This window comes from Myotis nattereri (genome assembly GCF_964212035.1).
Source record: "Myotis nattereri genome assembly, chromosome: 16".
NCBI classification, from domain to species: domain Eukaryota; kingdom Metazoa; phylum Chordata; class Mammalia; order Chiroptera; family Vespertilionidae; genus Myotis; species Myotis nattereri.
The window spans coordinates 23,477,744-23,493,085 of NC_138091.1; the positions used below are offsets into that span (position 1 = coordinate 23,477,744).

Genomic DNA, 15,342 nt, shown 5'->3' on the forward strand with positions numbered 1-15,342 from the left:
GAACAGGGTGCCCGGACTGCGGATCTTCGCAAGGGAGGGCGTCGGGGTGCGCAGGAGGCAGCGGATCAGTGATTTTCTCATCATTGATGTTTCTATCACTCTCTCCCTCTCCCTTCCTCTCTGAAATCAATAAAAATATTTTTTTAAAAATAATGAAAAGAAGACTAGGAATCGGGGGTTGGGCTGGGGGTGGGGGGGCGGGGGGTCAACAGTTCATGCGACTGTGGAATGGTGTTAAACAGCCCCGTTGAGCCAGCACGGAGAACAGACTGGGTGGAGACACAAGCCTCAGCCAGGGACTGAAGTCACCCCATGGCCTCCAGCAGCCTTTGGCCCCCATCCCAGTGCCCTTCTCCCTCTGGTCTGCCCTGATCCCTCCTCGGAACCACCCTTACTTTGTGCGGCGCCTTGCTTAGCCGGCACTTACACGCTCGTTTCTGGAGGCCACGAGGAACCCAGGATGCGGCAGACTGGGCTCATCTGGCAGGAGGAGCCTCCCCATGTGGGCCCTGCCACCCAGGATTCAGCCAGAAGACATCCCCAAGCCCGGGGACCACCCGCCGGGCTTTGCTTCCACCCTGAACGCCAGGGAGCCAGCTCACCAGAGCAGCCTGGGTGCTCTCTGAAGCGCGCCCCACGCTCCTTGCAATCGCCACCTTGAGGTCTAGGTGGCACCAAAACCTCACGCTCATTCCTCCCAGGTCGGGCACGGCCCACAGCCCACACCCCGGGAGAGAGCTGTTCCTACCGCGTCCTCCAAAAGCCTGGTCAGCTCAGCCCAGCGGGGTGCGAGCTCAGCTTTCTGGGTCCTGACCCTCCACGTACAAGGGGCTGCAGACGTGTCATGGCCGTTTCCTGTCTGCCTTCTGCTTTGCTCGGTCCCCTGGGGACAGGTAGTGGGGACAGCCCTCGCTCTCTCATCTCAGCGTCAGGGACATCCCAAAGCAAGTACTGCAACGTGTTCTTTTCAAATGTAAAAAAGACAGAAAGAAAAGAAAATTACTGTAAAGATACTATGACATTAAATTCCCTTTTCAACTTGTTTAAAAAAAAAAAGTATCCAAGTCATTTTTTCACGTGGTTCAACACAATAGGCGCCTGTAACCCTCCTTGGATATTTGAAACACGGTAGGCGCTCATCCCCCCTCCCTACACCACAGTCAGGGATCTTTTTGCAGCTCATCACCCATGGACAGGGTGGGGCAAAAGTAGGTGTCCAGTTGTAAGCACACGACAGACTTTATTCTCGTATTATTTATTAATAATCGTAGCCTTTTCCATACGGGCAGCTCTAAACCCACGTTGCCCCGCCCTGGACATCTGTTCCGTGGCTGCTTTGCACTGAAGGCTTCCGGTGGGCGTTCATTCTGCAGCCTTCGCCGCGAGCCCTGAGGGCGGCACTGGATGGCGGGGAATTGGACGCGGTTCTCTGCGGAGCGCGCGCCCCGCGGCGGAGCCCAGGCGCGCCGGGCAGCCAGGTGCTGCTGCGCCCGAGGAGGAAGAATGGGGCAGGTTTCGGGATGGGGTCATGGGGAGGGGTCCGTGGTGCAGACAGATGGCTCTGAGGAAGGGACGTGGAGCAGCAGAAACCTAAATAAAATGTTGGGATGAGCCGCTAGGGGAGGACCGATACCTGTCGGCAGCGGGGCAGCCTCCCTCCCCCTCAAGGTTAATGAGCAGGAAAAGTTGGGATTCTTGGCGCTCTGCGTCCTACCGCCCCAGACTCGCGCTCTCTCTTCCTAGAGCACCGTCCCTCCCAGGGAGTGTGTGTGTGTGTGTGTGTGTGTGTGTGTGTGTGAGTGTGTGAGTGTGTGTGTGTGAGTGTGTGTGTGTGAGAGTGTGTGTGGGTGTGTGTGTGCGCGCGCGGTCCCCCCGCCTCCCCTTCCCACTTACCTCCCCCTGCATCCTCCTCCCCGGTGAGCGCGCCCAGGAGGGCCCCCCACCCCCACCCCAAGAGGAACGCCGAGCCGCAGCCGCCGAGGAAACGTGAAGTTTGTGCGGCTCAACATGACGCAAAAATTCTTGAAGAGCTCTTTGGCGGCGGCTATCTAGAGATCAGACCATGTGAGGGGCCGGGAGTACAAATACGGCGGCTCGGGCGCAGCGCCGGCACAGGCAGCGGCCACGCCGGGTGCCTCGAGGGCGCGAGGGTCCCCCGCATCGGCGAGCCCTGGGACCGGCCTCCCCGCGGACTGCCGGCAGGTGGGTCCGCTTTCCTTCTTGCTTCTAACCCACACTTCTTTCCAGAACTTCATGCGTCTCCGGCGCGCCAGGCCCCTGGCGAGGGCGTGCGTGCGCCTGGGTGGTGGGCTCCTGGCGGCGCGGGGCCGGAGTCCGGCCGCAGGGAGAGGGGACCGTGGCGTGGGCGAGTGGACTCCGGAGGGCTTCTTTGTCTGCACCCGTGTGCTTCGTGGTGTCCCGAGTTCCAGTGCAAGACCCTTTACAGATGGTCTTAAGCACAGTGCCATCCTGCGCTCAGGGAAAAGTTGCCGTAGTTTCCCCCCATAGCTCACGTCTGATCTTGACTTACTGCCCTCGCGTGCAGGGGGCTGCGTGCGGAGGCGTTTCTGCGGGGAGAGAGCTGGTTGACACAAATGCCTAACTACCTAGAGAAATCTCTGAATGACACTTAAGGGGGACGAGTCTCCGTGCGCTTGGGTTGTTTTCACTGGCAGAGCTGCTGCGCGCTCAGACAGCTCACAGGCCATTCAGAATTTATGTGAAATGCAAACCCCAGCCAGCTCTTTCGGCCCGCGCAAGTGCGAGACCATCAGGAGCTTGAGCAATGCATACGTTCAGATTTGGTTTTGAAAAATCCCTTGGGAGCTAAAGAGCACATTTCCTTTTGCACGGGGTGTTTTGCCTAATGGATTCCTTTTTCAGGGGGGGGGGGGTTCTACAGAATTTGAGAAGGGTAGAATTTCTGAGTCAGACATAAGAAAGGCTTGTGTGTATGTGTTTTCATGACCAATTTTGCCCAGAAAAAAAGAAATGAACCAGGTCATTGGATTATTTATGAGCCTGCTAGCTCTCACCATAGTAAGACGAGATCAAATATTTAATGGGTTTTGTTTTTAGTTACCTAGGAAAATATCTAAGAAAGCAACATTGGGATGTGAGTTTTATCCCAGAGTGTCACTGTGGGCGGTATTCCTACTTGGGTTTCCGGGAGTGAAGGGAAACACCCAGCTTTGACTCTTTCTCCCGCTGCTTTCTTCTGTGTGTAGCCACTGATGCCCAAAGGTTCAAGGTAGGGGTGTGAGGATATAGGGGTGTGGGAGTGTGGGGGTGGGGGAGGGTGTCTGCTTTCAGCATGGGTGAGAGGCAGGCTCTTAGAGGACTTGTGCAAATTAAACAAGCCTTTTAGGGCATGGGTTTTTCTGTTGTTTTTACTGAACCCGAATAAGAGCAGATTGAGACTGTTTCACAATGAATCAAAAGCCCCCTCGACACTTTGAGGATCCATGGAGGACATTTCAGAGATGTGATGCCCGCACAGATACTCAAACCCGTCTCTCTCGGCCTCCTTGCTTCAGAAATACATGTCCAAAGGATGAGTGGTGGGGTGGGAGTGGGGATGGAATCTTTTGAAGTTTTAATGAAATCAACAAAAGCCTCAGAAATTCCTCTTTGGGGGATGTCGAGCTGCCGCAGCATTTTGATAGAAGTCGGAGAGGCATGTCAAAGAGTTTCACCGATGGGCGAGATGACAGTGCAATGGGGTGCTTGTGTGTGTGTGTGGGGGGGGTGTGTGTTTCTTACAGCAGGCTTGCAAAACACCATGGATGACCCTCCAAAGCAGCGGTTCTCAACCTGTGGGTCGCGACCCCTTTGGCGGTCGAACGACCCTTTCACAGGGGTCGCCGAAGACCATCCTGCATATCAGATATTTTTACATGACGATTCATAACAGTAGCAACATGACAGTGATGAAGTAGCAACGAAAATAATTTTATGGTTGGGTCACAACATGAGGAATTGTATTTAAAGGGCCAGAAGGTTGAGAACCACTGCTCCAAAGAGAAACACGGGTAATCCCAGAAATTAAGCCAGGAAGTGGCCGTTCCTTCTTTATACTCATTGAATGGCATGACTTGAGAGAACAAAGGCAGGGCTGCCTGGAGAAGCGTAATTTTAATGCATCAACAGTTTATTAAGTCTACGCTTCATGAATCAACAAGATATAGTCATGACTTGACTTTCTTTTTAACCAAGATGCCTGGATGGCCAAAGGAAAAATGCAGTCATTTGTCTGTCACTTTCAGAAATTACCTTGAACCGTTGTTATTCAGGGCCAGAGATCAGCCCCTCCGGGTCTCACAGGCCTTAGCGCTAAGTGAGGGCAGGAGGGGGTCCTGCATAACATGATGGCTGGGTCTCTTCCACTCATGCTGTGGCTGAGACCCTGGCCTTTCTGCTTTAAGCAGACACAAGTTGAAGTGATGCAGCAAAATGCCCGAGGGCAGGACTCTGCCCAGATGTCACCATCAAATCAGGGTCCTCTGGGGGCCTCCTGGCTTTCACTCTAAGACAGAGGCTTTGCACACTCTTACACACACAGGTCAGGTTCTGCACCTCAAACATGTCCAATCAGCAGGCCCGAGCTCCCTGACTTCCTGACTCCCCCGTGCAAGTGGCCCAGGGTGTGGTGTAGTAGAATCAGCCTCCGGGCAAAGCTGGTTTGGGCTGAGTGGTCTACTTCCCAGTCACTGAGGTTTGTGCACAGAAAAGGCTGGGGTGTGGAGTGAAAAATGCCCCGTTTCTTCATCCCTGGGGCAACGGATGCTGACTGATCTGCTCCTGTGGGTCCCGGTGCTGCCAGCCCGAGCCTGGACAAGGGTACTTGCCAGTTTCTGGGATTAACTGGACAAAATAGCACCGTAAGGAAAGCAAGTCGTCATCTGTTCAGGTGGAAGCAGATGGGACTCACCTTTAAAAGGAATGATTTTCCCTGGGCGGAGGGGTGAGCTGCTGTTCTAGGCGGGCCCAAGACCCAGGATCGGCGGACACAGACCCCTGATTTCTAGGCAGAGCTCATCCTTCTGACCTGAGTCCACATTCAGAAATGACCTCTGAGTCACGTTCCTGGGAAGGGGGCGTCCCTCCAGCCTGCCCTTTGTCAGCTCCCACTGACCGGGAAGATGAATGCTCATTTACTGAAGGTCAACATGCTTTTAAACCAAGTGTTTTCCCAGCCCTGGGTCTGTTGTGGTGACAAAACGAGTAGAGATAAAGCAGGTCTGACTGCCTTATTTTCTTCTTTCCTTTGGCTCCCCTGGAACCTGGCAACAGCCCTCTCGCTGCCGCGCCCCTCCCCCCCCCCCTCCACAACCCTGGACCAAGGAGACTTGTTAGTGGGTACTTAAACCATGTGCTGGAGACATGGAGGTGCCATCCCAGGGCCAGCCAGCTCAGTGACCAGGGTCGCCAGGCACTGACAGGTGGCAGATGGCATGGGGAAGGTCTCCTGAGGCCCAGTTCTTCATGTCATCATGTGACGTAGGGAGGGAAGAGGTGAGAATGGGGTTGGGACAGGACCAAGTGGCAAATCCCAGAGAGCCAATTGCTACTCTGGAAGGATCCAGGGCGGAGCGGGGTGGGGTGGGGGGGGGGGGGAGGTAGGGGGGTGGTGCTGGTGGTGGGCTCGATGAGAGGGAGCAAAGCGGTGGCCTTTGCCCTCTTGTGTTTTTGTGTGGCCTTTCTGGGTAGTCGAGAAAAAAAGACCGGTCTGCTTCCTTTGATACTGAGCTGCTGAATGAAAATAGAATACACGGGATCTTTGGCTCTAAGAGGCTTCCTTGAGTTAGGGAGGGGCAGAGCTGGCAGGGCCTGGGAGGGGATCTGCTCAAGCTCCGCCAGCTTGAAGACACCGCCAGGCCTGGAACCTGAGGCTCCTGCACTCTGCTCTTTTCTCTCCCTGCGGTGTGTTGTTTTTAAATGCTAATCTAGTCCGCTGGCTCTTTCCCTGGTCTCAGAGGAAAGGAGCCGGCAGGAGGAAGGCGGAGGGAAGGGGCCGGGGAGAGAGGAGATAGGCTATTCTGGGCGCACCATGGGCAACAGGGAGGTTTCCAGCTCCTCTGAGGACTAGAATTAGTTTTCTCCCCCGAATTTTTAATTTTGAAAAATTGCAACTGAAAAGGCAGAAAAATGGTCTGATGAACCCAGACTCACGAGTTGTTCGCATTTAGTCACATTTGTGTGTGTACTGTAATTTTACACATGTACCCAACTCTTGCATATGTAATGTATAGAGATTTGGATACATTGCATAGAGTATAAGACACAATATAATAATTATACAATTTACATATGTCTATAATTTTTGCATTGAACTTTCGAGAATTTGCAGACATCTAAATACTGGCCGCTGAATACGTCAGCCCATGTTTCCTAAGATCAAGGGCATTCTCCTACATCACAGCCCCATTGTTATCACATTTGGGAAACTTAACGTTGATAAAATATCACTATCAAATATACAGCCCATATTCAAGCCCCCCCCCCCCCACACACACACACACACACACTCTTTCAGTGAGGTCCTTTTTAGCTTTGAGGGTGACTTTTTGAGGCTGGAATCTCCGAGAGCTGGGAACCCTTGTTGTAATGTGCTCCGCGAATCACAGAAGGATGCCTCAAGAAGTCTAATTAAAGAGTCACATTTAATGCAATCTGGGACTCTGAGGGGCCATCCCCCAATCTCATAGTAACAAGATGGTCGAAAAACCAGGTTTATATAGGCAAAAATCACAAAGGTATTGATTACATCCCAGGGTTTGGAATGAGGAACCTGGTTCGCAAAAAAGCAGTTTACAGAAGCAGAATTTAGCATGTTAATGACAGTTTTGGGTCTCCGAGTTGATAGAAGCACATTATCTGGGACTGCTGGGTTGACAGGAACACATTATCTAGAGCCCTCAGGTCTCGAGACCACTGAGTTGTCAGGAATTCATTATCTAGAGCCATCGAGGCAATTTAGAGTAATTGTGCTGTCCTGGTCTTGGGACCACTGAGTCAACTGGAACGCATTACCTGTGGCCACTAAGACAATTTAGGATAATTGTGCTGTCCTGTTTCCCAGGTCCAGAAGAATGCGCTTTCTAAAACCAGTAAGATAACAATCAATGGGATAGTCATTCAATCGAATGGGATGATGTATACAATTCAGAAAATCAAAATAACTTTCCTATTGTTAAACCAAACAGCAGGGTTAGAGTTAAACTACAGTTTCTACCTGAGACGGTTGCTACCATACTTCACCTATTCCCGGTGCATCTGAGAACTAGATCAGTACTGGGTCATCGCGAACTGACTTTTCACGAGTGTCTCCAGACTGTGTGTGTGACTCCTTGTAAAGCACGTTTTAGGACCTCTTGCCCCAAGAATACAGGCACTTTCAACCCAAGCAACAAGACCCAAATCACAAACAGCTGGTGGCCGAAGAGGTGTCCGCACGTGGCTTCACTCTGCTGCCCGACCCCATCTCTTCCCCAGCTTTGCTCTTCCACCCGGAGAAGTGGGCCCAGTTCCCCCTCCCCGCTCCTCTTCCCACTCTCATTTTATTTAATTTCACCTCAGAGCCCTTCCTGCTCCCCTGCTCCCTCCCGCCTTGCTCAGCTGTCACAAGAAACTCCACCCTCATTGCACAACGCACTTTCCCTGGGGCTGGCTTTCTTCTCTCTCCTCCCTCCTCTCCCCGTCTTGGCTCCCTCTGTGGGGCTACTCCTGTTTGTCTCACACAAGAGTCCTCTTAGTAATACACCTATATTAAGGACAAGAAAATCTGTGTTTGAAAACGCTCCTGCTTTTTTTTTTTCATCTCGATGGCTATTTATTGCATAAATTGCATTATAACAACAATAAAGGAGTGTTTATAAAGTGTAAGTGACACTCCTAATCCTGCTTAATCTAGCACATCACCTGCTTGAGTTTCCCCAAGTCCCTTTCCTGGCTAGTCCACGCTGAGGCATATGACAGTGACGGAGTGCAAGCAGTTTTGTTTTCTGCACACAGTTGTGAAGTTAAGGGTATAAGGGACTCCAGTTCCAGCTTCTACAGCTCTTTAAAGGTGCCGAAAAGACATGTCCACGGAGTCCATACCAGAGTTTATCTACTTCCTTGTCCTTCTGTCCTTCAGTTAAGTTTCCCTCAAGAACCAGAAAACATTAAAATAAATAACTCCTGCCCTTGCCCGTAGCTGAAGGGTGCAGCCCTGGGCAAACTGTTTGAAATGAATAAAACTAAAAAAAAAAAAAAAAAAAAAAGAAGACCGTACCCTTTTATGTAATGATGTTTACTTTGAATTTATATTAGTTCACACAAACACTCCATCCATGCTTTTGTTCCGGCCCTCCCTTCCAGTTTAAGAACCCATTGTGGCCCTCCAGTCAAAAAGTTTGCCCACCCCTGGGTTAGAGCTTCGGCCCTTGCTGAAGGGTTCCTGGTCAAGAGCATGCACTTGGGTTGCCGGTTCCATCCCTGGCCCTAGTCGGGGTGCATGTGGGAGGCAACCAATTGATGTGTCTCCCTCACATTGATGTTTCTCTCTCTCTCTCTCTCTCCCCCCTCCCTTCTTCCCTCCCTTCCACTCCCTCTAAAACATCAATGGAAAAATATATCCTTGGGTGAGGATTAACGAAAAAACATTTTAATGGACTATGGACTGGAAAAGTCTGACATGTTCTGGATTAAAAGAGAGCACAGGTTGTGCCTTGTGGACTTTGAAATAAGTACCGGTGGGCACACCCATCAACAGTCTGTGTTCCAAACGTTTATTCGTGAGTTGCTTACTTAGAACTTGGAATGTATTTTTAACCCACAGACATAAATGTTGTCAATGGTGGCTAGCCTCCTGCTAGTTTACGAAGTCCTAGTTCAGTGATGGCGAACCTTTTGAGCTCGGCGTGTCAGCATTTTGAAAAACCCTAACTTAACTCTGGTGCCGTGTCACATATAGACATTTTTTGATATTTGCAACCATAGTAACACACTTATATTTTTTATATTTATTTTATATATTGAAATGCCATTTAACAAAGAAAAATCAACCAAAAAAATGAGTTTGCGTGTCACCTCTGACACGCGTGTCATACGTTTGTCACCTAGTTTAACCATAAAAATACGAAGACATCTAAAATGCACACTATAGAACACAGCATTGTCACCTACTGCAAAAGGGATAGTGGTGACAATGAAACCAGTTAGGAGGTTTTTTTTTTGTTGTTTTTTTGTTAATCCTCATCTGAGGATATATATATATGAATGATTTCAGAGAGGGAGAGAAAGAAACATCAATGATGAGAGAGAATCACTGATAGGCTGCCTCCTGCACACCCCCCACTGGGGACTGAGCCCGCAACCTGGGCATGTGCCCTGACCAGGAATCAAACTGTAATCTCCTGGTTCATAAGTCAACCACTGCACCACACTGGCTGGGCATGAGGATATTTTTCCATAGATTTTTAGAGTAAGTGGGAGGAGGAGGGAGGGGAGACACACACACACACACACACACACACACACACACACACTTATACATAAATTGGTTGCCTGCTGCACGCACCCCAATCAGGACAGGGGGATTGAACTTGCAACCCAGGTACGTGCCCTTGACTGGGAATCCAACCCCTGACCCTTTAGTGCTTGGGCCAACACTCTAAACATTTAGCAACACTGGCCAGAACAGTCCGTTAAATGTTTTGTTTTGGTGACAGTCTTCCCTCTGCCCTCAAGATGCACGACAGACCCTCCGATGGTGAGAACAGGAGGGGCAGGACCCTGAGAAAGAGACCCTGGGGAAGGAAGGAAGAGGAGTGTCTCACTGAGGCTCCAAGCTGCCGGCATGGCAGCTGTGGTTCCCAGGGCCCTGTGCCCAGAAAATCCAAAATAGACGCTCGGGGCTGTGCAGTGCACACACGGGTTAGCAAGTATCCAGCACAGAGATCTATAAGCCACGGGCCCTGCTTCCGGGGGACTGCAAAGCCAATATATATTAAACAAAACAAAAAACTAATGAGACATGATGATCAACAATGAATGATGGAGCAGAGAGAGATTATCTTGGGCAGGGTGGTGAGAGGAAGCTTCACGGAGCGGGTGGACAGGAACTTAAGCCAGGCCTTGGAGGATGCTGGGTAATTAGAGGGAGCCAAGGTGTGGGGTGAGATGCCCTGGGCATGCCTGGGGCCCACCTGGCCCTGATACCCCGGAGTGCTTAAGATTCAGCACCCACACAGATGTCTTGAATTAAAATCTCCGGGAGAGTGGCCCAGAAATCTGCTGTTTATAAGTTTCCCGGTGACTCCAGCCAGTGATTGAGAGGAGCAGGCAGGAGCCAGTGAGGGCCCATGGAAGGGGATGGAAGCCCAGCTTCTGACTCACACTGCCCACTGGTTGTGCTCTGGACTAGCGGTCGCCAACCTTTTGGACCTCACGGACCACCAGTGGTCCGCGGACCACCTGTTGGCGACGGCTGCTCTGGACTATGAATCGATTAACCCTACGGGCCTGGGTTTCTCTGGCTGGGGTGTGAAGTAGAAAAGCAGAATGGGTTTCCTATGGGTGGTGGCATAGTGATCATCCATATGAGTTAAGAATTTGTCTTACCTTTATTTAATTCCCACAACCGATCTGTTCCCATCCATGAGGCCTGTTTTATGCATGAGGCAGTGGAAGCTCAGAGAGGGTAAGCAACCTTGCCAAAGTCACATCGCCCGTGCGGATGTGTGAGACAGGAGAGCTGCGGTGGTGGACACAGGAACCGGTTAGTCTGGGTTAGTTTGTTCGTGTTCACTGGAGGAGGGCCCTGCCTGCCTATCTAAGCCAAATCCACTTCTTTTGTTGTACTTTTGGCCCCTGGAGTGGTCACAACCCCACCGCCAATGGCTAATCCTCTAGATTTTACACTCTGTGAGGAGAGGAGCTCCAAGCTCTCTTCTTCCAGGCAGAGAAAGTTCTGGACCGAGACCCTTCTCCTTTCTCGTGGTAACTGGCCCAGATGGCCATGGGGATTTTAATTCCTCTCCAAAAATTTAAACTATAGAATCTCAAGGAATTATTTGGATAAGGAGATGGCTATGACTGTGGAATTCATTTCTACCCCTTACACCCAAATAACAAGCAGATCTTCTCTCCTCTCTCCACACATATCAAGAAGTCTCTTCACTTATGTTTGGAAAGGCAAGCCAGGAGTCCCTGTGGCTCACACCTCAAAGAACTCAGACCAGGCTCAGATATTCACATGTTATTTTGTTTCAGCATAATCCATCAGTACTCATAAGAATAGCATTTGCTTTATTGAAGCTACTGTAAAATTATAGCTATTATTGGATTCTTTCAGGTTGAAAAGTTTAAGTTCAGAGGTTTTGATTTTGGTCTTGTCTTTACAGTGAAAAGTTAAATAAAGCAGCAGATATCAATCAAAAAAGAAAAACATCCCTTCAACAAATACTACCCCCCTTCTTACACTGTGGAGCTTGTGAGCCAGAATCAACTTAAATTCGGGGTCCTGTCCTGGCCGGGTGGCTTGCTCAGTTGGTTGGAGCCTCGGTTAGTGCACTGAAGGGTCACGGGTTCGGTTCCTGGTTAGGGCACATACCCAGGTTTTGGGTTCAATCCCTGGTCGGTGCACGTACAGGAGGCAACTGATTGAAGTCTCTCTCTCTCTCTCTCTCCCCTCTTCTTTATCTAAAATCAGTAAACATATCCTTGAATGAGGATTAAAAAAACTTTAGAGCCCTGTGACAGAAGCTGTGCAATAGCAACAAAAGGAAGACTTGTAAAATCTGAGGGCAGTTGGAAGCCAGAAATGTGAGGTATTTGAACGTGCCGCATCAGGTCTACAGTGGGAGGTCCGTTCGCGCTAAAAGCAGCACCAGCCTCTCCCTCCTCATCCTGTTCTTTTCCCACCCGTCAGATTTTGGCTTTTACCGTGAGCACCACGAAGGCAGGACTGTGCCTGCCTCAGCTCCACGATCCCAGCACAGAGCAGGCACATCGCGCATCACTGACGAATTAGGGTTGATCTGCGGTAGAGGGCCAGGCTTGGTGTTTACCGTGTTCGTTGGTGCCTGAGCTCCGTAATTCCTATCAACCTTGGTAGGTGTCTGAGGACCTTTAGACTCCCTCTGAAGAGAGAATGCAAATTGCCACTTGGCTGGCATATGGCCTGTACTTCACCTGTGTCCACGGTACACCCGTAATTCACGGTGGTTTCATTTTGTTTTTGAAATGGAAACTGAGTGTCCTGAGAAATGAACTCACTTTGACCTCGACACGTGAAGCCAGAGTCCAACATTTCTGTAGTGTTTCTGCTTAGAATGTTCGGATGTGTGTCCAACAGACATGTAGGAACAGGGGGCAGGCATTTCCAAAGAGCCAGGAGGTTCCGTGACTAATCACCATGAGTGTAACTACATGCTTGTTCAGATACCGGTTCCCCTGGCTACGGATACAGGGTTTGTGGACAGGAGAATGGAGATTCGATCACAAGTTTAAATAGAAACAATCCTTCTTACTAGGGAAGCGGTAGGGTGACTTAGCCCACCCCCTGGACTTGAGAGGAAGGAGTGTGAACAGGAAGTCAACTGTCAGCGCCTCAGCTGCACCCCAGCACTGCCCCGCGGGTGTGGAGACGTAGGGGGACGAAGCTCCTGCAGATCAAGCTGTCATCCCCCCAGGAAGCTGAGTTCCGTGACGCCACCCGTGGTCTGTCCCTGCTCAGCCGGGGACAGTGCATACATTCAAGGTGCAAAGGAAGGCTCCTGGGGCTTTTTGTGGCTGTGGAGAAACTCAAAGCTTGTCTGGAGGAGGTCACGGCTGTAATATTGACCTCCTTTGCAATCTCTCTACCTAGCAGGATAAAAATATCTTTTTAAAAAAGAAAGCTTTCAAGAGAGCATTCTTGGAAGCCAACCTTAAGCACTCTTACTTCTATATTCCTGGGCCAGCCAGCTTGCTCTCAATCCTTGTTGTCTGCTGATCTCCGTAGAAAAAGCTGTAGAGAAAGGTGGTCAGGGCTCTGCAGAATCAGGCACGTGGGGAAGGAGTCGGGATGCAGCATCCTGCAGAAGAAGGGGGCGCAGGCCAGGCCATCTACTCCTGGCCGACCTGATGATTAATGGGGAGGGGATTCCTTCTCACTGGGAGAGGCCTAGCAGTGATTTGGAGAAGACGTGTGTACCTCTACCAGTTTGGTGGTTTCAAGTGGCTGTAACTTATGTGTTTACGCCGCAGATTCTGTGACCAGGGGTGGGAGCACAAGAGGAGCACCCCAGAAATCAGAGCTGGGTGGACAGAGGCCAACCTCTGGGGAGAGACAACCTGAGGCCATGAGTCGGCTGGGGGAGGCTCTTAATATGTCCCCTTACAACTTGGGTCATTTCAACCTGCTGATAATTTTTTTTTAAGTGCTGGGGATATTTCAGGAAATAAGACCGTTGTAATGCTCAGGACAGAAATAGAAAATAGTGTCTCTTCTTGTAGGAGCTGCTCATGACAGTTGCCAAGAAATCAAGATCAGATGCCTTGAGGGCTGAGCCCCTGAGGACCTAATGAACACACATTGCCCCCCAAAAAGTTCACCAACACACACATTTTCCAACTTCCCTGCAGAGTGCCCTGAGGGGGAAAGTCAATGAAATCTAGAACAAATCACTTGAGGCCGGAGGCAGGAAGGCGACGAGTTACTAGTATGGCTGTACTACTCCCCTGTGCTGTGTCCTCAGAGATGGATGACGTTCCCCTTCCATTGACCCTGGTGGACATGCTGGAGACAGGTTGGGTGATGCTTTGCTTTTTGAGCTTCAATTTAAATTATAGGAAAGCTGTGGTATAAAGATAGGAAGAAGAAAATTTTGAGTAAAATTATGAAGGTAGAGAAAGAAAGATCAGGCAAGGGGGTGGCCTTCGTCAGGAGCAGCTCTGTCCCTGAGTGCCATCTGGTGGCACTTCGTAAGCTCTTTATCTCTGCCATCTGTTCTTCCAGGTCTTCAGTGTTTAATGTGGAAAGAGTGTTGTTGATATAGGCCAAAGAGGAGTGCCAAGGCCTTCTTCAAACAACACAGCCAGGAACTGCCAAGTTCAGGTTGAATTTAGCTATATATTTAAAAAAATAAAATAAATAAATTGACATATCATTGCTCTCTGAAAAAATGAATTTAAGGAGGTCAGAGAACCAAGATGGCAGCGTAGGTGAATGCAGTGCTCTCTGCCTCCCACTAACTAGTGTCATTTAAGATGCATGATGAGTGGGTCCAAGATAGCAGTGGAGTAGGCCACGGAGGCATCGCATGTGGAGTGAGGGGTCCCAGCCCCACACCAGCCCCCCAGCCCAGGCTTCCAGAGCTGGGTTCCAGTGTTGGTGAACTTTCGGGGCGCAATGTGTGAACTTTCAGGGAGCGGGGAAGAACCCCTATAACTTGGGCTATCAAAACCAGCAGGGATTGTGGCTGAGTGATATGGAGGCTGCTGGAGTCCCAGGCAGTTTCTCTTAACGGGCCAGCTCACGAACTTCCATGGTCCTGCTTCCTCTGAGTTCCAGCACTGGGACAGTGGCGTGGGGGGATCCAAGGACATACAGGGAGGAGCTGAACTGCCAGGAATGATGGTAATCTGCCAGAGATACAGGTGCCCTCTTAAAGGGTCAACACATAAAATATCATCCACAGCCACTCACCCTGAGCTCTAGTGGAGGGAGGGTGGAGCAGACTATAGTCATGTGAGAAGCAACTGGGGCTTGTGGCTCTGGGGAGAGAGCTAAAGGGGCAACTGCCAGGATCCCTGTCCTGAGTCCTCTCCCACACCACAGACCATTTTTCTTGGGTAGAGCACTCCTCTCCATCTGGCATCAGCTTGGGGGAATGCAATATCCTCACCCTATGGACTTCCTGTAGCCCCACACTGCAGAGCTTGCACCTTCCTGAGGAGTCAGCTACCTGGGGCAGGGTGTAGAGGTCTAGGCAGACTCAGGGGCTGTCAGTGACTGAGTTGTATGGCTTTGGGTAGAAGCCATTCCCCCCACTTTCTCATGAAACTGATTGGTGCCTCCCCCTCACAGGAGATCAAGTAGGCCCACTCTCCAGGCTCCCCAGCCCAACCCTCCCCGATTCCTGGTGGCCCCACCCTGCCAAACTCAAGCTCCTTAGGAGCTCTGGGAAGAATCCAGGACAAATTCAGTTGTATGGTTCTGGGGCAGGGGCCAGTCCCCCCACTTTCCACCTTCTCCCAAGCCTGACTGGTACACCCCCCTATGGGAGATACACTAGCCCTATCCTGTTGACTCCTAGTAGTTCTACCCTGCTGAGATCTGGCTCTTGGAAGAGTCTGAATCAGACTAAGTTGTAT

The 15,342-nt window shown here is 50.6% G+C and overlaps 1 protein-coding gene across 2 annotated transcripts in view; it reads left to right on the forward strand.

Moving 5' to 3' along the window:
• The first annotated feature begins 1,771 nt into the window (after positions 1 to 1,771).
• SLC6A4 (solute carrier family 6 member 4) overlaps positions 1,772 to 15,342 on the forward strand; it is a 41,860-nt gene continuing 28,289 nt past the window's right edge. Inside the window, exon 1 of one of the 2 annotated variants that reach the window (XM_081109552.1) lies at positions 1,772 to 2,202. The gene's annotated coding sequence lies outside the window, so the exon portion shown is untranslated. The remainder of the gene's footprint in view (positions 2,203 to 15,342) is intronic. The other variant, XM_081109553.1, reaches the window with a different exon arrangement.